This window comes from Rhinatrema bivittatum, chromosome 3 (genome assembly GCF_901001135.1).
Source record: "Rhinatrema bivittatum chromosome 3, aRhiBiv1.1, whole genome shotgun sequence".
Lineage (NCBI taxonomy): Eukaryota > Metazoa > Chordata > Amphibia > Gymnophiona > Rhinatrematidae > Rhinatrema > Rhinatrema bivittatum.
This window is the reverse complement of record NC_042617.1, coordinates 364,819,032-364,842,406: the sequence shown is the minus strand read 5'-3', so window position 1 is coordinate 364,842,406 and position 23,375 is coordinate 364,819,032. Positions and strand designations below refer to the sequence as shown.

The window sequence follows — 23,375 nt, the reverse complement described above, 5'->3', positions numbered from 1 at the left end:
TAGTAGCTTGGCCTGTTCTGTTTTCCTGATAGGAGGTGTATTGATATTTTAGATTCTGGTGTAATATTTGTGGTATTCTTTTTCGTAGGTGGGGTTGTTATTCTTTGAGTTTTGGCAAATAGTACTGTGTTGATATGGGAGGACCATGCCGAAATATAGGGGCCAGTATGGAGAAAAATCCCCCGGGCCACTATTTTCCCTCAATCCACCCCTGATTCTGTGTGTCTGTAGAGGGTGTGTGCGTGAGTGGGGGGGGAGCATGTGTGCAAGGCTGTAAGCTTTGCCTAGGGTACCTCATACCCCCCTCTTGACCATGGGTTCCATGGGGGGGGGGGGTGTCAGTTTTTAAAAACATGGATTGATGGAGGGAGCTGAACTTTATGGTCACATTATTCTGTATTTGGTGAGGATCTGTGTTCTGGTGTGGCGATGGAGGTGAGGTATTTGCTGCTTTGTAGTTTTCTGTGTTAGGATCTATAGCAGCCTGTCTTGTTCTGTTTTCTTACTAGGAGGTGTACTGGTGTTTTAGGGCCTAATGCAATATTTGCATTATTGCATTTTCATGGGTAGGGTTCTTGTCGTTTGAGTGCTGGCATTTAGTGCCATTTTGGTATGGTATATTGTAATTGTAGTTCAGTTTATTCATGGCTTTCTGAGGGCCAATCCCAAACTAAACTCACTTTACAATAGGGCTCCAGGGTTTCCTCACTGTCACCACAGCAGTGCATGTAAATAAAATATCTATGTTATTGTAAGTGAAATTTTTATAACAGAACACTGTATTTTGGATGTCTTATTTTCATATAAAATCTATTATAAATGCATAGTTTTTAATTGCGTGCATGGTGAGGGCTTAGGGAGAGGGGTATAAGGTTGTAAGATTGATTAAGCACCTAATACCCTTATCCTAGCCCAGAGTGAGAGCATTATGCACAGATCCTCACCATTCACTCATCTCTCACAGCTCTAGGATGTAAATGCTAGGGAAGGCTGGGAAAGCAGATGGTAGGGTTATCAGAGTTGTTAGCTTCCTAGAAATATTATCATTGATATTCTTCTCTGCTACTCCTCTGGGAACTCTGACCTCTGCCTGCCCACTTTCCCAGCATCTCAATCATCAGAAAGGCTAGACTCAAAGGGGATCTTCCCCCCACCTTGGCCATCTTGGTGATATGACCTGTGCCTTGCTTTTGGAGGGGACAGGGCGGTGTGCCATTTTGTTCCTAGCCTCAGACAGCAGATTGCCTTGAGCCACCTTTGACTGTGATTTCCTCTCTGCCATACAAAGGAGGGGTAGCAGTGTCTTGTCAGTGGAGAAGTGAGTTGCAGTTTTGGAGAATAGCTTTGCTCCTGTTGGTTTGGGAGGATGTTTGCACCAGTTCTTCCCTATGAGAAAGAGAGAAGATATTGGATTTTGTTGTTTTGGAACTTTCTAATCCAGAGGTCCAGAGAAATATCAGAGAAAGAGATCAGGAGTTCCCAGTTCCTACTGGGAGCCCACTCTCCATCACTGGGAGTGCTGAGTGTTTGCCTAGTGCCTGCCACCTGAAGGGACATTAACTCAGCTGTGCAGATTGAGATAAGAAGTACATTTTTGGAGTTTGTGAAGATCATTTGGAGATTTTTGTTGCTAATTGGATTGAAGGTATTCTTGGTTGAAATAAATGTTTGTTAGAACACCTCACCAGCATGGTCAGTGTCATTTGTGAGAATGAGCCCCTAAAGCAAGTGCAACATGGTTACTGAAAACAAATATAAATTACTCAAAAAAAGAGCAGAGAAAAAAAGTGTTTGAAATCCTGGAGAAGTCTGAGCACCTTAGGCAAAGTGACTGGGTTTTTTTGTGAATAAAAGAAATGGTGCTGAGTAAAGTTTGGATGCCCTGAATTGTTTTTATTTATCCTCTCAAGAGATAATGTTTTGAGATTTAATACAATTTTGTACGCTGGGCACTGTTTGGGGTGGTGTTCACCACACAGAGAAAAAAGAAAACAAACCAAGCTTCCAGCACAGAAGCTTATTTATAGCATCTAATTGAAACCAAGATTTTCATAGCAACAGTGTTTGCCTTTAGGAGATCCTCGTGCTATGAGGAAAAACAAACAGGAGGACCTCCTACTGGGGAAACTGAAACAGAGAGGTTTTTTTTGTAGTTTGTGGTGGGCTACAGGAACAGAGAGAACAACATATATGTCCACTTCATGTGCTCAGAGCCTACAGAGTTCCTCAGGTTCGAATATAAATTGTCTGAGTAGTCTATTAAGATGCTGTTTGGTGAAAAAGTGCTATTTGGATTTTCTGGAGAAAGAGAATTGTGTGTTAATTCAAAAGCTGGGTTTGAATGTGTAGATGACTACATGTGAAGTTGGGCTTCTAACAAGTTATGGATAGAGTAGATAAATTAACCTGCACGTGGGAAGAAATCCTTGCTCCATTACAAGTACATTTTAAAAGATGCATGCATGCGCTCATAAACGCGCGTATTGGGCACATGAGCAAAATATGCTCAATTTTATATTGTGCATGAACCATTTAAATATCCCTACTGCGCATATGTATTGGAGGAGAGAGAGAGAGAGGGAGAGAGAGAGATTCTTTTAAAGAACCAATTTGACACTCTCTATATATTCCACTATAAGCGGGGTACTTTCAACTCAGGGTGGGTTTGGGGGGGCAGTGTTACATTGGTCTGCCTAGGGTGCAAGGGTCTGTAGACTCTTGTAATACTGCCCCCCCCCCCCAAACCCACCCTGAGATGAAAGTGCCTCCCCCCCTTATAGTGGGATATATAGATAGAGTCAGATTTGCCCTTTAAAGTCTCTCTCTCTCTCTCTTTTTGCTCTCTTGTTCTTTCTTTTTCTCCCCCCCCCCTCCAAAGATTTGCACCTCATCAGGACCAGTAGTAAAGTTACCTGCATAACTTGGCATGCATTGTCATGGTCAGCTTTGCAAAATTCAGGGATTACGCACGTATGTCTTGATCCCATCCTGGAACGCCCCTTTTCTGCCTCCTTATCGGCTTATTAAAATTCCCATTGCTCACACGCAGCCCACACAGACATGTATGGGGCCCATTTTTGCATGAGCAATGCTTTTAAAATCTACCTGTTAGAGTTTTGTTTGGCAAAGAGTGTGAAGGCTAAAGAATATCCTTTGGCGGTAAGAAAAGTCAAAGTGGGAAGCTGACCAGATAAATATTGGTAAATCCATTTGAAGATAAGTTCATAGTGATTATTTTGTACAACTCTTTGGGAATTATTGTTGGCTACAGCAGAAAAGCCTTAGGGGCGGATTTTAATACCTACGCCCTGCTGGCTTTTCCCGTTCCCTCCAAGGCTGCTCCGAAATTGGAGGGAACTTTCCTTCCGCCCCCACCTTCCCCCTCCCTTCCCCTCCCTAACCTGCCCCCCAGCCCTACCTAATGCCCCCTAACCTTTATTTTATAAGTTGTGCCTGCCTCCAGGCAGGCATAGGTTGTGTGTGCCGGCCAACAGCTACTGTGCCTGTAGGCTCTGGCCCTGTCCCAGGAATGCCCTGCCCCCCACCCCACCCACACCCCGCCCCTTTTATCAAGCCCTGGGACTTACACGCATCCCGGGGCTTTACGTGCGCCACTGGGCCTTTTGAAAATAGGCCCAGCGCCCGTAACCTCCCTACTCGCGTTAATCCTCCCGGATTTATGCGCGAAGGGCTTTGAAAATCTGCCCCTTAGTTTACTAAAAACAAAAAAGTGTATATTCTAGGAAAGACAGGCTGAACAGTGTCAGTTTTGTTCCCTTTGGAAGTGAGAATTCTGGGAGGTCATTTGTAGTGCCTGCTGCCTTGTAGCAAAATTTTTTTCTATACACTGAATATACAGTCTACATATCCTTGTAGCAGTTTCAGACTGCAGTTAGTTTGTAGAGAACGGATAGAAATCATTATCTATCAGTGCTTCTAGAAAAATAAGAGAAGCCTGGGGTTGTGAATGGTCATATGACAGAGTGATATAAAGAAGCAGAGGGATTTAAATGAGAGAGTGCCTGTACAAGTTGCACCACTAATATCTTTTTTTTTATTTTAGAGAAAATCTTCAAGAGTGTATATGCAGTTTAACTGGGAAATACCAGAAAAAAAGAAGAAAGGAATTTCACTGCTTTTATTGTTTATTTTGCATCTAGCTAGTTGACCTCATAATTCAACAAGGTTCCAGATTTATGTTAGCAACATTCATACCAAGCTTTCATGTGGCAGGTTGGTGTGGATAGCGTAGCAGAATTTGCCTTCTATTGTTTCTTTATAGTTAGGGAGTAGGTACCATAAAGAGAAGAAAACAGAAAATTCTACTGGGATAACAGCTGCATTCCAAAGATCACTGCATCCAGAGGAGGCAAAGGAGCTGTAGAGAGAGAGAAACAGGACAGAGGGTAAGTGTGTGTTCACCTGACTATATATTTTTTTGTCTGTCCAGACTAGAGAAACAGTCTAATAGCACTAATTCTACAGATTATGTTCTACAGAAAGCATAGGGGCGGATTTTCATACTCCGCGAATAGGCCTACTTTTGTTTGCGCTCCAGGCGCAAACAAAAGTACGCTGGATTTTAGTAGATACGCGCGGAGCCGCGCGTATCTGCTAAAAACCTGCATCGGCGCACGCAAGGCTATCGATTTTGTATACCGGTGTGCGCCGAGCCGCGCAGCCTACCCCCGTTCCCTCCGAGGCCGCTCCGAAATCGGAGCGGCCTTGGAGGGAACTTCCTTTTGCCCTCCCCTCACCTTCCCCTCCCTTCCCCTACCTAACCCACCCACCCGGCCCTGTCTAAGCCCCCACCTTACCTTTGTCGGGGAATTTACGTCTCCCGGAGGCTGACACGCGGGGATTTACGCCTCCCGGAGGGAGGCATAAATCCCCGCGCGTCAGCGGGCCTCCTGCGCGCCGGGACGTGACCTGGGGGCGGGTACGGAGGGCGCGGCCACGCACCCGGACCGCTCCGGGCCGTAGCCACGCCCCGTACCCGCCCCCAAAACGCTGCCGACACGCCCCCGAAACGCCGCGACGACCGGGCCCACCCCCCACATGCCCCCGACACGCCCCCCTCGGAGAACCCCGGGACTTACGCGAGTCCCGGGGCTCTGCGCGCGCCGGTGGGCCTATGTAAAATAGGCTCACCGGCGCGCAGGGCCCTGCTCGCCTAAATCCGCCCGGTTTTTGGGCGGATTTAGGCGAGCAGGGCTCTGAAAATCCACCCATAGTCTATACTGACTAGTGACACAGACAAGATACATTGACTGGATGAACTAAAACATTTTGTTTGTCAAACTTATACTTATTTGGGTGAGTTTGCACGAAGCAAAAAATCCTGGCCAATAAAAAAAAAAAAGACAGAAAGTCATACTCTAGAATGGTTGAGCCTAAGTATCTTAAATTTTGTAACAGTTAAGAAATAAGATAAGTACTTGTTTTATGGTTCTATGGTGACATACTTTGGATTTGTTGTGCTCTTTGAAAGTCTTGAACCAAAGTCAAAAAAGACTTTTTGGTATAACTCAGTAGTATAACTGATGTCTTGCTTTGTTTGATTTCTGTTTATTCATTGTGATATGTGTTTCAAATGCTATGAAGTATTTTGTGTCAATTGCTAGAGTCTGTTTTATTAAAATTGCTTCATTTTAAAATAAAATAAAAATATATTTGAAGTGTTGCAATATCAAATTGTCATTTCTTCCAACCAAAATTTACTTGGCTCTTGTTTCCCCTTCCTATCTCCTAGAAACTAGATCAAATGGACCCCTTTCATCTACAGAACCTGATAGGGAAAAAAAAGTTCTTTTTTTGTGGCAGCCAGCAAGAGAATTCACCTCAGGAAAACTCTCAGTATAACAACCATATGACTACTGCAACGCTTTGCTATTAGGCCTACCAAAAAACACGTTGCAACCATTACAAATGCTTCAAAATGCAGCAGCGCGCATCATCACCAACACACACCGCCACGATCACATCACTCCTGTGCTTCAATCCCTTCACTGGCTACCCGTAGCATCAAGGATCATATACAAATCGATTACGCTGATACATAAGGCTATCTATAACCAAAACATGCAATGGTTCTCTGAGCACCTGTCTTTCAAAAAAACAAACCGTCCAATCAGATCCCAACATCAGGCCAGACTGCCGATCCCTTCTCCTAAACTAACTAAACTTGCATCCACTAAAGAACGTTCGCTCATCATAGCAGGAACCAAAATGTGGAACAGTATGTCTGCGGAACTGCGCCAGGAACCCTGCCACCGAAAATTTAAACATGACCTAAAAACATGGCTGTTTAGAAAAGCCTTCCATTGAAGGATGGGACTCATGCAAATTACATACGTCGCTGCTCAACCTACTCCTGATTCCTCCACTCTACCTTCCCTTTCCCTTCCCCACCGAACTCCCTTCCCCCTCTGACATTGTGGGGTGGGGGGGGGGGGGGTAAGGGATTCAGACCAGCGGGGTGGGTCTTGCTCCCTTCCCACCTCTATGATTCCCCCTTTCCCTACCTGCTTTATTCCCTAGAAATATTTTCAAGACAGACTTTAGTTAACATTGTTACACATATGTATTTGATATGTATACTCCTAGTTTTTCTGTTAAATAAGCATCTTGCTTTTTCCACTTATGTTCATTGTAAAGCCTATGGCTGAATTACTGTTTGCTGTAAACCGAGGTGATGTGCATTACGTGCCGCGGTATATAAAAAACTATAAATAAATAAAATAAATAAATAAACCATAACCATTTCCCTGTGTCACTTCTGGGTGTTACAGAAGGACATCTTAATTGTGAGTAGTACACCTGAGTCAGAAAGAGACTGAGAGGCAGTGAGAAGTGCCACCCTCATGTGCCTTGAGCCCTGGAAATTGAATCCTCCTCCCTATCAGAAATAACCCTGGCACCCGGAGCAGTGGACTGAGCAGAAAGAGAAAGAGTAAGGGAATGGGGTTTGTGGCCCTGGTACAACCATGTATTCCTGTATTCAGGATACCCACTGAAAAGGGGGTTCCACTGATATTTGGCCACTGGAGGCTAAAACCGTTAAGGGTGAATGAACTCCTTCCATCTTCATTAATATGGGCTATGGGGGTATTCAGCATGGGTTGATGACTGGCAAGTGCATGGCAGCATATTGTTTGCAAAAAAAAAAAGAAAGTAAGAAAAATACTTAAAAAGATTCTATATCAAGTCACTTGCTTTTTCCTAATTATGATTAGTCCTTATCTAGAAGAAATTACAGGATCAGAATTTCCAAAGAATAACTGAATGCTTCATGCAAAAATATTCCATCTGCCAGTCTGTCCCAGGAGCTAGGTTATTATGTCTAAACAGGTGTGTTCATTGTTATGTGCCTTCTCAGTTGTAAAAAAACAAAGCAGACAAACTTGGAAGAAAATGTTTCTCATTTATTTCTATCACTGACAGATGCCAACTAGAAAGACTTCATGAGACGTTCTGTTTTATTATGTAAGGTGCACCAGATGACTACATTTCCGCAATACTGCAAGGCTGACAGTAATAGGGCCTTCATGCTAGATAGGTTCCTATGATGGCAATAGAAAGCCACAGAAAATGCATTATTGATGGATAAAACCCTTTTTAAGAGCTATTATGAAGTAAGTTTTTAAAGTGAAATAAAAGAAAACATGTTAAAATGAAATGCAAGTGATTCCAAAAGAAAAGTTACTTAAAATTTACAAAATGGGATTAGATATTTTTCTTTTTTTCCTTTGTACTGAAGTAAAAGTATATAATCTATTGTATATTCAAAAATACCAGCTATACATCTTAAAGGTCTGCCATATATGTTACGATGCTGCTCGCGGAGCCCATCCTGCAAGCAGCCTCTCACCTCTAGCCGCCGTTGTTCCTCCACCATCCTGACGCTGCTGATCCCCAATGACGTGGCCTATGCCGCCCCAGACCGCCTCTGCCGCTCCATCGCGATCCGACGCCGCTGGACATGGCAGGAGGGGCTGCCGCTGTTTCTTTGCGGCCCTGGTGCCGCCACTGCCTCCCTCTCCGCGCGGCAAGGGAAGCCGCTGTCTTTCTACCTTCTTCACTCCCCGGGTCCTGCATAGACACACGCTCCTCACTTCTATATTTAAAGGGCCAGCAGAGGGAAAAGCCCGCAGCCCCACCGGATGACATCATCAGGCTGCACATAGTCCAGCCCTATAAAGGGCTCTTTTCCACTCCCTTGGGGACTTTGAACCCGGATTTCATAGTGGTCTGTGGTCTTCATTCTGGTCAAAGTCTTCCGTGGTCTTTCTGTATCTTGATAGCTCCATGTTAGATGTTCTTGGTCTCCTTCATCCTGATGTTCCTGGTCCTGTTCTTCGTTAGAGCTCCTTGATTGTCTCTTTGGTGTTCTGATGTTCCTTGTCCTGAAGTCCTGATGTTCCATGTTCCTGAAGTTCCAGATGTTCCTGATGCTCCGTGTTCCAGTCCTGATGGCCTTGTCTCCAGTTCTTCGTCCTGCTTCCAGGTTCCCTGCTTGTCCACCTTTCCTGGTGTGCCATCATCATGATCCGTGACCAGCCCATGGGAGGCTGTGTAGTGTGCTTCATGGCACCAGGCCTGTCTTCACGTCTGCAGCGCAAGTCTCTGGAAGGCTCCTTGTTTTTAATTCCGAGGTCTGATCCTGAATCCGAGTTCTGAGTCTTGAATCCTGAGTCTTGAATCCTGTTTCCGGTCTTCAGAGTATCTTGTGCTTGTTTCTGTCCATGCCCAAGACTCAAGCCAGAACCTTCTCCGCTTCAGCGTGGTCTGCAACCAGCCATGGGAAGCTGTGTAGGGTGCACTGCGGTGCACTACTCACCCAGCATGAATGCCTGAATCCTTGCCTGTGTCTTCCAAGTATCCTGGATCCTTGTCCGAGTCTTCCAAGTAGCATGAAACATTATCTGAGTCTTCCAAGCATCCTGCAACCTTGTCTGAGTTTTCCGAGTTCCTTGAGTCCTTGTCCAAGTCTTCCAAGTATCCTGAAACCTGGCCTGAGTCTTCCAAGTTCCACGTATCTTCATCTGAGTTTCCAAGTTCCTGAGTTCCATGTCTCATCTTTTTCCTGCCCTCAGCCTCCGTCTGGCCTCACGCACTCGTCGTTCCCAAGCGGCAGGTCCAGAAGGGCTACCGAGTGGCCAGAGGGCTACTCTTGAGACCAGCATAGCATTGCTGGATCTCACCAGTGCGTGCAGGTCCAGTGGAGGGCTGAGCCTTCCTTGCTCCAGTTCCTGATGTTCCAAGTCTTGATCCTAGTCCAGACTCACCTCCCACGCTGTGTATCTTGGGGCTCCTCCCTGAGCCGTGTCGTGGCTCAAGGGCTCACATCTCTCTGAGCAAGTGACTATGCCTCCACATTCGCATCAATATATTTATATGTAACCCCATCCCTAGGTGTGGATTACTATCTAATACGGCCATAAAAATATGTATAGTCTCTTTGGGGCAGGGACCCTGGCTAGCTCTTCTGTCTCCCTTACTTCCCAAGGTGTGGATTCTTTTGAGTGGGGGAAGAAAGGAGTTCTCTCAGGTTCTGGTGCTGGGTGACTGACTTCCTCTCCTAAATTCCCTGGGTAAGATGAATTCATAGACAGTATGCTGTGGGCTCAAATAAGATGCTGTTGCATTAGAGGTAAACCTTTGGACCAAGGTGGGGTTGATGCAACCTGTAGGTGAGGACCTACAGGTCCCCACTGTCGGCAGGTGGAGTGGGCTGAAGGCAGAGGCTGCTGGAGCTTCACCTATAGCAGCCCTCATTTCCCGTGGGTTGAGCCTTTGGGTGCCGGGGCCGGCAGGACTTAGGTGGAATTCAAAGTTGGTTAGCAAGAGAGGTTGGTTCAGCCCAGAGACAGCAGATGGTAGGTGGAGTAGTCCTACCCTGGACTGGGTACGGTACTGGAACTTAGGCGCCAATGGAACAGAGATTAGCTGGCAGCGCTCGAGCAAAGGTAGGTCAAAGCCTAATAAGTCCACGTCCAGGGAGTAGGCTAGGAGAGGCGTCAATGACAGGCTTGGATCAAGGCCGGCTGCAAAGCGGAAGTTGTGGCAAGCAATGCTGAGTTCTGATGATGGAGAAGTCAATAGCGTTAGTCAATCAAGGCAATGGTCTGATCACGGAGAAGTCAATAGCGTAGTCAATCAAGGCAATGGTCTGGTCACGGAGAAGTCAATAGCGTAGTCAGGCATAGCAGAGGTCTGGGTCTGGAGATAGGCAGTAACGTAGTCAGGCATAGCAGAGGTCTGGGTCTGGAGATAGGCAGTAGCGTAGACAGGCATAACAGAGGTCTAGGTCTGGATACAGGCAGTAGCGTAGTCAGGCATAGTGGAGGTCTGGGTTTGGAGATAGGCTGAAGTGTAGTCAAGCAAAGTAAAGTGATATCCGTAGAGTCAGTCCAAAACATAGACAGGGCAGGATTGAAGAAGACAGGAACCGGGAACAGCGAAGGTCAGGAACAAAGAGTAGAGAAGATTCTCTAGCAGCAACGAGTACATGAGTAGCGAGGAGACCTGTTGCAAAGGCAACGCTATGGAGCGAGGCCTGAGCTTAAATATACTGAAGAGTTTGACGTCATCATCCGAGACTGCGACCAGGTTCCCGCCGCGGGCCCTTCATAAGGATCAGTGATGAGCACGCGCATGCCTATTGAGAGGCATGGCGCGGGTAGTGGCATCTCTCTGCGGACCATGTGGAGAGGCCCGATGACCAATGGCATCTTGACCTGCAACACTGGGGACCATGGCAGAGCCGAGGTCATCGGGGGCGGCCCGAGGTTGGAGTCGGTGGCACACTGCCACTAGCAAGGAGGAACCAGGAGCTGGAGTCTATGTAAGAAGTTGAGGGGGCCGTGCCGTGGATCTGCTGCGGACGGCACGCGTAACAGTACCCTCTCTTTACGCCCCCCTCTTGGAGGTCGGGGTTTGCCCGGATCGGCACGATGGTAATTCAGGAGGAGAGTTTTGTCCAGGATGTTCTGAGCTGGTTCCCACAAATTCTCTTCAGGTCCATAACCCTCCCAAGAAAGGAGGTATTCCCACTGGTGGCCCCGATGGCGGACGTCTAGGACTTCATGTCGTATCGGCATCTAGGACTTCACGTCGTATCAGTTTCTGCCACCAATGGAGGTGGCTCAGGGGCTTTCCGGGCAGGCCAAGATAGAATCACAGGTTTTAAGAGTGATACATAAAATGTATTATGTATTCCCAGCGTAGGAGGCAGCCGAAACTGGTATGTAATGGGTCCAATGCGTCGGGTAACAGAGAAAGGACCAATATATCTAGGAGCGAATCTCTGGGATGGTATTCGAAGATGGATATACTGAGTACTTAACCAGGCTTTCTGGCCAGGGAGGAATTCAGGAGCTGAGCGACATCGACTGTCAGCAGTTCTCTTGGCCAGGAAACCTGACGCAAGCGGAGATTTGTCTGCTCCCATAACATCCCCTAACGGCACTGATAGAGGTATGGGCAATGGTGGTCGTGGTTGTTTCCCATAGACAACTGAGAATGGTGATGTTCCAGTAGCAGTGGCGATGTGAGAGTTGTGAGAAAACTCTGCCCAGGATAGGAGGTCAGACCAATTGTCTTGTCGGTCATTGATGTAAGCGCACAGGAAGGCCTTTAAGGAGTGATTCATTCGCTCAGCTTGCCCATTGGCTTGGGGATGATAGGCAGTCATTAAGCTGATGTTAATATCTAATTTGCGGCAGAGGGCGTGCCAGTACATGGCAACGATTGAGGACCTCTATCTGAAACAATGTCCATGGGTAGGCCATGCAGTCTAAAGATATGGTGGAAGAATAAACGTGCTAGCTCTGGAGCAGATGGTAGGCCTGGTAGAGGGATGAAATGGGCCATTTTTGAAAATCAGTCTATGGTTACCCATATTATGATGTGACCCTTTGAAGGCGGCAAATCCACGATGAAATCCATAGACAAGTGAGTCCACGGTTCTTCGGGTGCTGGAAGTGGTAGTAGAAGACCTCAAGGTTGACCAACCGGAGGTTTTTCCTGTGCACAGATATTATAGGATTTGACGTATGCTTTCGCGTCGGAGACCATGGTGGGCCACCAGAAGAACCATTGGAGCAGTGCCAAGGTTCATTCTCGTCCTCAGTGACCAGTGAATTTGGAATCATGTGCCCAGCGGAGAACTCTTTCTCAGAGTCGTCGATGCACGACCATCTTTCCAGCAGGAACTGGATGAGTGGCAGATAAACAAATATAGGCTGGGTCTATTATATGAGTAGGTTCTTCCGGAGTGTCTTCAGGCTCGAAGGATCGTGATAGGACATCTGTCCAGAGATTTTTGTCAGCTGGGCGATAGCAAAGTTCAAAATCGAATCTGGAAAAAACAAGGCCCATCGAGCTTGACGGGCATTGAGACGTTGTGCTTGACTCAAATGTTCCAGATTCTTATGATCGGTGAACACAGTGAATTTGTGTTGTGCACCCTCTAGCCACGGGCGCCATTCTTCTAGAGCCAGTTTTATGGCGAGCAGCTCACGATCCCCGATGCTATAATTTTGCTCTGCGGATGAAAATTTACAGGAATAAAAAGAGCAAGGAACTATTGTACCAGAGGTGGTGCGTTGACTCAGGACTGCCTCAGCCCCAATGGCGGAAGCGTCAACTTCCACTTGGAAAGGACAATTTGGGTCAGGATGGTGCAGACAGGATCCGTTCTGGAAGGCTTTCTTCAGACGATGGAAGACTGCGATTGCCTCAGGAGGATAATTTCGCGTGTCTTGATCTTTACGAGTCAAGGCCATCAATGGAGCAGCCAGGGTAGAATAGTGTGGGATGAAATGTCGATAGTAGTTCAGGAATCCCAAAAGAGGCCCACTGGCTGTGGCCAATCCCGGATTCCCTTTAGTTTAGCTGGATCCATGGAGAACCCTTGCCAGGAGATGATATAACCAAGGAAAGTTAGGCTGGATTTCTTGAACAAGCATTTATCCAATTTCGCAAACAGATGGTTCTCACGAAGGCACTGAAGGACGGTTCGGACGTCAGCATGATGGGTATCAAAGTCTTTGGAAAAGACGAGGATATCGTCCAGGTAAGGCACAACTTTGGTGTACAGTAGATCTCTGAAGATTTTGTTCATTATTCGGTGGAATACTGCGGGCGCGTTACAGAGGCCAAAGGGCATCACCAGGTATTTGTAGTGCCCGTCCCAGGTGTTAAAGGCAGTTTTCCAAATATCGTCGGGACGGATTCTTACCAGGTTTTATGCTCCGCGTAGGTCCAGCTTTGTAAATATGGAGGCACTCTGGAGGCGATCAAATAATTCGGAAATTGATGGCAAGAGATATTTATCCTTACGTGTGATGGCATTTAGGCCATGGTAGTCAATACACGGCCTAAGTGTCCCATCTTTCTTGGTCACAAAAAAGAATCCAGCCCCAGCAGGAGAAGTAGGCAGGGGGATGAATCCCTTCGCGAGATTTTCTTGGATATATTCCATCATAGCCTTCGTCTCGGGACGAGACAGAGGGTAGGTGCATCCTCGAGGAGGTGTGGTTCCTGGAAGGAGATCGATTGGACAATTAAACCTTCGAAGAGGCGGAAGGAGGTCGGCTTTTTGCTTGGAGAACATGTCCTCAAAGGCTGCATAGGGAGCAGGTATGCCAGAGGACGTAGTAGCCAGAGGAACCACAGATGGCGGTATCACTTTCTGGAGACAGGACTGGTGGCAGGCGGGACCCCACTCCACCAGTTGCAATGAACCCCAGTTGAATTGGGAAGAATGCTTCTGTAGCCAAGGGAGTCCAAGAACTACGGGATGGATGGATTTCTCCAACACTAGCAATTCGAGCTCCTTGGTATGTAAGGTGCCAGTGTGTAACTGGACAGGTTCCGTAGTCAAGGAAATTTGGCTGGGTAATGGCTCTCCGTAGATAGAAGCTATACATAGAGAAGTTTCAAGTGAGTGGGTCTTTATGCCAAAAAGTTGAACAAGGTCCTTGAGAATAAAATTACCTCCTGCACCAGAATCTACCAGAGCAAGGACTGGAAAGGACCGGGAATCTCAGATCAGGGTAATTGGTATAGATAACTGAGGGGCCGGAGAGGTTGCGCCCAAGTTCAGGACCCCTACTGAACTCAGGCCAGGGAGTTTCCCAGATGGTTAGGGCAAGTCTGTAGATAGTGGCCAGGTGCTCCGCAATACAGACACAGACCGGTTTGTCTCCGCCGGAGGCGCTCTTCCACTGTCAGCTGCCCACAACCCAACTGCATAGGCTCTTCCGTATTGAACACCTTAGTATCACTGCTGAGAGCAGGGTTAGTAATAGGTGGTTAATAGGAGCGAACCCACTAAGGCTTCTTGGGCATCTAACTCTCGCGGTGATGCTCTTGGAAACGATGGTTGATTCGGCCTGCCAGGTCTATAAGGTCGACAAGAGAGGAAGTCAACTCATCCTTCAGCTGCGGGGAGAGTCCATCCAGGGAGATAGTTCGGAGGCAGCCTTCCTGCCAAGCGAGCTCAGTAGCCAAAGTCCGAAAACTCGATGGTTTAGTCGAAAAGACTTCTTTGACCTTGATGGAGATGTAGTAAGCTGGTGCTTACCACAGCATGTTGCCCAGGATCATTGAAGGTCCGTTGAAACACAGCCACAAACTGAGTTAGTTCTTTCAACAAGGAATCCTAGCATTCCCACAGGGGGGAAGCCCAAGCCAGCGCCTTCCCCTCAAGGCGGGATAAGATGTAGGTGACCTTCGTCAGTTCGTCCTGGAAGACGGAGGGCTGCAGAGCGAATTGCATATAACATTGGTTAATAAACCCTCTGCAGAGTCTGGAGTTACCGTTGAAGTGTGGGGGCGCTAGGAGTGCCAACAAGGCTCGATGCATCGATGGAGGTGGCTGTGGATGAGGAGGAGCTGGAAGAGGAACTGGATTAATAGTGAGGGCATCGAGTCAGGCGTGAACATGATCCATGGAGGAGGCCAATGCCTCGAGAAACTGTTGCTGTTTTTGTATCTTGGATGCCAGGCCTGGGATGGCCTGGAGGACACGTGGCTCCACCGAGTCCATGGTCTTTGCAACCTGTTGCGTTGGAGGTGACCCTTGGGCCGAGGTGAGGACCTACGGGTCCCCACCATCGGCAGGTGGAGTGGGCTGACGACAGAGGCTGCTGGAGCTTCACCTATACCAGCCCATATTCCCCGTGGGTTGAGCCTTTGGGTGCCGGGGCCGGCAGGACTTAGGTGGGCCTCGAGGTTGGTTAGCAAGAGAGGTTGGTTCAGCCAAGGGACAGCAGACAGTAGGTTGCGTAGTCCTACCCTGGACTGGGTACGGTACTGGAACCCGGGCACCAATGGAATAGAAATTAGCTGGGGGCGCTCAAGCAAAGGTAGGCCGAAGCCTAATAAGTCTACATCCAGGGAGTAGGTGTTACGAGCATGAGGAGCGCAGTCACCTCTAAAGCAGGTGTTGTGAGCCTTTGAGCCACAGCGTGACTCAGGGAGGAGCCCCATGACACACCATGGGAGGTAAGCTGGTGCAAGTATGGGTAGCCAGGAGCAGGTCAAGGTAAAATACAAGAACTGAAGGTTCAACTCTCAACCGAATCTGCCTGCCTCAGGATGACCAGCAACATAGAGTTGGTCAATGAACAGACCTCCGACCATTCCAAGCCCTTTTGGACCTGCCGCTGGGTAACAGCAATAGGCGGCAGATCAGATAGAAGATGAGGGCAGACAAAGACCTTAAAACATAGAAGACTCTGAAACAAGGCACTGAAGACGTAGACTCTGGAACAAGGTACTGTAGACGTAGACTCTGGAACAAGGTACTGTAGACATAGGCTAGGGTCAGGACGAGGACTTGGGAGGATTAGACATTGGCACTGTCCCTCAGGGCGCCCTACACAGCCAGTATCACTAGTCTGGTCACGGACCACTCTGTTCTACACCCGCAGGAGCGGGACCAGTGCAGGAAGGAACCCAGTCTGACGAGAATCCAATGACGGGAACAGGAACCGACCTCGCGGATTTACCCTCAGAAAGTCATCTGGCGGACTCAGAAAACTCAGGAGCAGGAACAACTGAAGCAGGAGCAGAATCTTGAAACACCAGGAACAAGCAGACACAGGACATGGAACCATCATAATAAAAGAAACCAGTGGAGACCTGGATCGGCACAGGAGAACCTGGACAAGCATGGCATCCGATCCGAAGACAAACAGGAACTGAATTAAAGATCCTTTTATACTACTGTATGCAGGCAACTCCCTGGGAGGAGTCCAGATGGGCCGCCCCTCACTGGTCCTATAAGAATGGAGAGACGCCGTGGGCCTGCCCCTTAGGGAGAAGGGCGTGGCCCAAACCAGAACGTCCAGGCTGCAGTGGAGCAGGCCTCGAGTAGGCCCAGAACAACACCGAAGGCCTCCCAGGCCGTGGAGCAGGATCTGGACAATTGCTCAGGCTTTGGAGTGGCCTCCAGAGAAAGGTGAGAGACCTCTTGTGGCACAGCAGGAGGAATCGTAACAGTAGGCTAGGAGAGGCGTTAATGACAGGCTTGGATCAAGGCCGGTGGCAAAGCGGAGGTCGTGGCAAGCAATGCTGAGTTCTGATGATGGAGAAGTCAATAGCATTAGTCAATCAAGGCAATGGTCTGATCACGGAGAAGTCAATAGCGTACTCAGGTGTAGCAGAGGTATGGGTCTGGAGATAGGCAGTAGCGTCGACAGGCGTAGCAGAGTTCTAGGTCTGGAGATAGGCAGTAGCCTAGTCAGGCATAGCTGAGGTCTGGGTCTGGAGATAGGCAGTAGCGTCGTCAGGCGTAGCAGAGGTCCACCCAAGCCTCACTAACGCTTAAGCCTGGAGACAGGCTGAAGCATAGTCAAGCAAAGCAAAGTCGATATCCGTAGAGTCAGTCCAAAACATAGACAGGGCAGGAACGAAGAAGACAGGAACTGGGAACAACGAAGGTCAGGAATGAAGAGTAGAGAGGATTCTCTAGCAGCAACGACTACTCAAGTAGAGAGGAGACCTCTTGCAAAGGTAAAGCTTTGGAGCGAGGCCTGAGCTTAAATACATTGAAGAGTTTGACGTCATCATCCGAGGCTGCGGCCAGGTTCCCGCCGTGGGCCCTTCATAAGGATCAGTGATGCGCACGCGCGTGTGCCTAGGGAAGGACACGGCGCGGGTAGTGGCGTCTCTCTGCGGACCACGCGGAGAGGCCCGACGAGCAATGGCATCTTGACCTGCTGTTGTGACCGTTGCTTCCCAACAGCTTCACTCCACATACCTTTCCTTTTTTGTGACTCCTCCTGCTCTTCATGGATGCCTGGCTGCCGCGGCGTCCGCCTGCCATCCTCTCCAGCGTCCCCGGACCGGCTTGGGTGCTGCCTCCCGCCATGTTCTCCAGGTGTCTTAGGGCACGTGCACCGCGCGATCCTCATTCTTATTTCCTCATTGGCGTCCCCCTGTGATGATGTCACGCTGCCCGGATATTTAAGTCTACTGTTTATTGCTAGCTGTTGAATTAGCAAGGGTGTTCTTACGGATGGGATTCGCTCTCCGTACCCAGCTACTCTGCCTTCCAACTTCCATTGGACTCTTTCTGCTAATGGGGTACCTGCTCCTCAGGGGCCTCTTTGCTTCTTTCAGGTCGCTATCAGGTAACCGGTACTCGCTCCTCGAGGGCCCATGTTTCCTGACCCGCTACCTGCATCTATCTCCTCTACTACTTGGAAGAATTCGCTACAGACACCATCAGTGAGTAGTACTATCATCCACTCCTCAGAGCTGTCTCCCTGGAACCAGGTACTCGCTCCTCGAGGGCCTGCCTCCATTCCAGCGCCAGTGCAATCTCTTACGTGGAACCGCTGTGTGAGTACTTTGCCAACAAGTCTCTCTGCTCCCAGAGATCTGGTACTCGCTCCTCGAGGGCCAGCTCTCCCTATCTTGGGGCTCCTCCATATTTGGGACTCTGTGAATTTTCTATTGTACTCACTTTCTCAGTTCTCTCCACTACAGCACTGCTACCGGAGGAACAGCTGTTCCAGCGCCCTGGGGAATACTAGCCCAGCCGGGCTACATCTTCTACTCACTACTGCCGCCTCTGGTGACTTCTCAAACTGTCTAAATAAAGAACTATCTGTGTTTGTGTGTCCAGAGCTGAGCCTGACCTGTGGCCCCTCACGGGTCTTCCCCCGGTGGGCATGGTCAGCTGCCACAGTGTCCAAGGGTCCACCCAAGCCTCACTAACTATAATACCTGCAACACTGGGGACCATGGCAGAGCCGGAGGCACTGGGGGCAGCTCAAGGTCGGAGCTGGCGGCCCACCGCCGCTTGTGAGGAGGAACCAGAAGCTGGAGTCTGTGTAAGAAGGTGAGGGGACCATGCTGCGGGTCTGCCTTGGACAGCACGCATAACAGACGCAAAGACAAATGGTTTAGTGTCCAAAAATAATACTTTACTGTAAGCAACCATGCTCCATAGTTCTTTCTCTCTTTCTTTATTTACAATTCTGTATCCTCTTATCTGTGCAAGAGTCTCTTAACAAGGCCAGGAATCCAGCCACCCTCTTAGATTAGACTGAGCAGTGGTCCCCTTTAGTTAGGTCCCCTTGATTGGGCAGGAAACCCTTTCCAGATGGCAAAAATCTGTCTCTGCACACAGAGTGAATTTATCTCTCACCATGGTTTTGTGAAAACTCCGATTGGTGTTTTCTCTTATTAAAGATGATTTCTTACTTACAGTACTGGATATTGATGGGATATCTGGTGGAAGGGATCATGGATGGAACTGCGGGTTTCACAGGTCCACCGATGGATAGGAAGAGGGGCAGAAAATGTTTCCTCCCAGATCTTGGAAATAAACTTTCTTCTGTCCCAAAAAGTAAATAACACTGGATCTCCCTTGCAGTGGGTCACCACCTTGGATGTGCAAATTTTCAATACAGGGTTCCCCAATTTCTGAGTCTCGGAAAGGCCCAGGGATTCAGCAGGGCTTCTACCAAGTAAATTGTCCAAAGACCCAAATTATTCCCTGGGCGCTCTCTGTACCTCTGTAGGAGACCACAGCAGAAATGCCAAGACCCACTCTGGAGCATCTCAGATGACTTCCAAAGGCTCCAGATAGGCCCAAAATGTAACACAGGGAAAACTCAAACCTTCCTCTTAAACCTTTAACTAAGACTGCCCCCAGAGCCCTTTGTGGAGCTCTGCTATAAAACCTCCTGCAAGGGACATCCATTACAGTCCCTCAATGGGAGAGAGTGCCAATGAATGGATCCTCTCCTTAATTATCTTTCTAACTGCACTACTCTATCTGATCTCAGGGCTTACTGGTAACCCAGAAAGGTGTCTGGGTTACACATATTTTATATATAAAGGAGGATTATTTTCTCTCCATAGTTAAACTAAGGAACAGATTTATCTATCCTTTCTACTTGGTACAATTACTGCCCTGATAGAGAGAATTCAAGCTCCTTGCTCCTGCCCTGATAGATAGAATTCAAGCTCCTCGCTCCTCGAGGGCCCATGTTCCCTGACCCGCTGCCTGCATCTATCTCCTCTACTACTTGGAAGAATTCGCTACAGACACCATCAGTGAGTAGTACTATCATCCACTCCTCAGAGCTGTCTCCCTGTGTCCATTTAACACTGTCTAGCACTATGTGCCAGTCACAAACTATGACATTCCCATCTCTGCAAATTCCATTTCTAATTATAGGTATTTCTATTAAATTACATAGCCAAATGCTCAAAGTGATGGAAATTTGCTTTGTAATAGGGTATACATTATTCAGACTAATTTAAGAAACTATGATTCATCCCTCTCACTACTAATTGCTCCTTAGAAATAACTCTTTATCAAACGTTAGTTATTATAGAATTTCCAACTAAAAAAAGTCAAATTCTTTGTCATGGCTAATGACACTTAAGTGTTGGCTGTTTAAATATTATGGTAATGCAGAGGGTCACATATAAATGTTATTAAGGGGCTTTGGAGGTGTCTCTCCTTCAGGACAGGAAGCCGTACTGTTCATTTCCCAAAAGACAAGGAAATAAAATCCCATTGTTGTTGGGGCTGTTTTTCTTGCTCATGCCATCCTGATGCCTCTGTCTCCTAAAATACAGGATGGGGTGCTAGCTAGGGATGCTCCAACATCAAGGCTGTCTTTGATGCTGGAAGACCTAGATCCCCTCTAAGAAACTTAGGTCAGAACTAAAGCACTGCTCCAGAAGATAAGCAACACAGATAGTAAAAGCACCTGAATAAGAAATGCACCAGCTGAGAAATTTGTGGTCCCAGTCATTCAGATGCCATTATAGAATGGACTGGTTACGCCAGCAGTTTCCCTAGATCAGTGGTTCTCAACCCTGTCCTGGGGACCCCCTCAGCCAGTCGGGTTTTCATGATATCCACAATGAATATGCATGAGAGAAAATTTGCATGTTATGGAGGCAGTATATGCAAATTTTCTCTCATGCATATTCATTGTGGATATCCTGAAAACCTGACTGGCTGGGGGGGGTCCCCAGGACAGGGTTGAGAACCACTGCCCTAGATAATGGGTTGAGAAAGTGGTGAGCTGTCTTTGCGGGCAAGTTCAAATCAGGAGCAACAGCAAGTCATCAACCACCAGCAACTGCGAACCCCTTCTTCCAAGTCAAAAAAGAATACACAGGAAGCAGTTGAATCTCCAGGTGAATACAGAGGAATATAAAACAAATAAACAAATGAATAAATAAGCTTGATTCCATTTCTACCTAGCAAGAGATCTATGTCATCAGATAGGGATAGAAAAAAATGCATCTTGGTTAGGGATGTTAAAATCTGTGATTGACTGATACAAGAAGGAGAAAAAGTACAGCGTGATCTATTCAGACAAAGAGGGTATAAATGTAGTATGAATTGGGAAAAAGAAAAGATAGAAGGTGATAAAAAGAAGGAAGGATAAAATACCATGCATGCTTAGGAAATTTGAACATGGCAGGAAGAGAGCGCACAAGAGGAAGAAAGAATTGTAAGAGGTCAGTGAAGATTTAGCACTCTCTACTAAAACTTAATAGGGTCCATTTTCAGCTGCTATGCGGCTCGGCTAGTGAGTCATATAAACATATCCGGCTAACTAGCAGGCTATATTCAGCGGTGCAGTTGCGCCACTGAATACAACCATCCTGATGGCCCAACCAGAGTTAGATGCATGGTTTAAGCGGCTAACTCAGAATATCGAGGATATAAAGAAGATTTAAAAGAGGTTACCTTCTCTACCTCACTATAATGACCTCGACCATAGATAATAGATATATTTTGAATAGCAAAAGACATCATGACGCATATAATCTGTCTCATCGAAAGTCCAAAAGAAGGGACAAGCAAAGGAACAGGGCCCTTTGCCATGGCCCCTTGCTGTCAGCCCACTGCTGGCAGGCCTATCTGTGGATCGCTCCTTTTAGTTACCTGATGGCCTGCAGCTGATGATGTGGTGAGGATGGAGGGAGCTACTTGGCTTTGACTCTCGACAGCAGGAACAGCAGAAACTTTCAGTGAAAGTTAAAGTGCTGAGTGCACTAGCAGCATAGAATGTACCAGTTCACAGTTGAGCTCCTTTTAGTGGCCCAAAGGCCTGCAGCTGATGAAGCACTGAGGGTGGGCCAAGCTACCTGGCTCTGACTCTTGACAGCAGGAACAACAGAAACGTTTAGCGAGAGGTAAAGTGCTGAGCGCAGTAGCAGTATTATATGTGGACTACCAATGTGTATGTTACTTTTTTCCCATAAACTGTGTTAGTCATGGAAGTTAGTCTACATAGACAGTCAGCAAACAGTAGATTGTGTGTGCTATTATCTGTTGTATTCTCTATCTGTATGACTTTCCACTCTCTATATGATGCTAGTGCTGGTGGTGTATGTGTGTGTGTGAGTACTGAGTACTAGAGGAAGAATACACTGCATTTACTGTAAGAACAAAATCCCTATCCATTCTTAGAAATTGTCTGACTGGGTCAGATTCTATCATGCCACAAGGAGCAAGAGGTTGATGTATTAGTAGCAATATCAATGTGAACAGGAGAGAAAAGGCTTTTCCTGCAAAGAGGACCTAAGGCAAGTACAAGTACTAGTAACACTACTGACAGTCATAAGAAGATCAGGACGCCCTCACCCAAGCTAAAGAAAGATTTGTTTGGCAGGGGAAACCAGAGGTAGGTTTGGGTAGAAGAAGCTCAGGCTGGAAGAGCATCTGACACCTGCTCCCATTGTCAGTTCTGTTGCTATGGTGCAGAGGATGGTATCAGTTATGGAGGGGTGGGGTATTAGGAGCAGAGCATCCAAAAGCAGCTCAGTATGTCTCTCTGATTCTCCCTTAGCAATGTGTCTACAGTAGATATTTGGAGAAAGTACTCATTTGGATGCATCCTGAGAGGGCTTTGCAGATGCAGAGCATATAGAACTTCTAGTAGCTCAGGAGAATCTGGGGAGTCTAGTTACTAGCATGCTATCCTTTAGTGAATAGCTACAGGAAACATAAAGTGATATTGCTGGGGCAAAGATCACCCTCCAGGAAGTGCAGGTAATGTACAGCGTGAGAGGTACCCATAGCCCCATGCCTTTTGGTCCACTCTCAACTCCAACCCCAGTAATAGCACCTAGGCATCCAGAGAGGGAGAAGAGATCTCACAGAATATCAAAGGACTATTTTTTTTGGTTTTTATGTTACAGCCAGTGATGCAAACTTGAAAAATGCAATTGATTATAGGGGCTATGAAAGAATCTGACAGTAAAGAACTCCCTGGGGACCAAGGAACAATTCAGTAGCTTAATACAGAAGGAAATGATAGAGTCATGCAAGAAAATAGCAGATCATTTTCACCGGCACATGAAGGATAGGCAGCAGCTCTGTGTGAAGTGTAAGAGTGGGTGTGAGAGCCCTTAGTGCTACGTCGTAGTTGACACAGCCTTGAGGGCAAGCTCCCGAGGTCTACGTTGGCAGCTGGGGAACACTCCTGTAGTGGGACAGTCTGGAACTTCACCTTTACCAGTCGCTTCCTAAACAGATTGAGCCTTTGGATTCTGGCAGCTGGCAGGACTCAGATGGGTCCCTAGGGCAGAGGTGGTAGTTAGAGTCCAGTGATACACCAGAGACAGATTAGACAGCAGGCTTACAGAAATCAGAGAGCCAAGGTCAGGGCAGGCAGTGAGCAAGAATAATTGGATTCAGGCAAGGGGTACGATCCAGGTGGTAGGCACTCATAATTGGATCCAGGCAGGAAGTCAAGATCTGTGCGGCAGACAATTGTCTTCAGGTCCAAGCAAGAGAATAAGATCTGGAGCAGCAAGCCGAGGGTGGATGTAGACACACAGAACACACTGAAGGAGAGAATAAGGAAGACAAGCTG

At 47.5% G+C, this 23,375-nt stretch overlaps 1 long non-coding RNA gene across 1 annotated transcript in view; it reads right to left on the bottom strand.

Moving 5' to 3' along the window:
- Nucleotides 1-4,169: 4,169 nt before the first annotated feature.
- The window catches only part of LOC115088793, an 85,758-nt gene continuing 66,552 nt past the window's right edge, over nucleotides 4,170-23,375 (bottom strand). The window contains exon 3 of the long non-coding RNA XR_003855884.1: nucleotides 4,170-4,378. This is a non-coding gene — a long non-coding RNA (uncharacterized LOC115088793). The remainder of the gene's footprint in view (nucleotides 4,379-23,375) is intronic.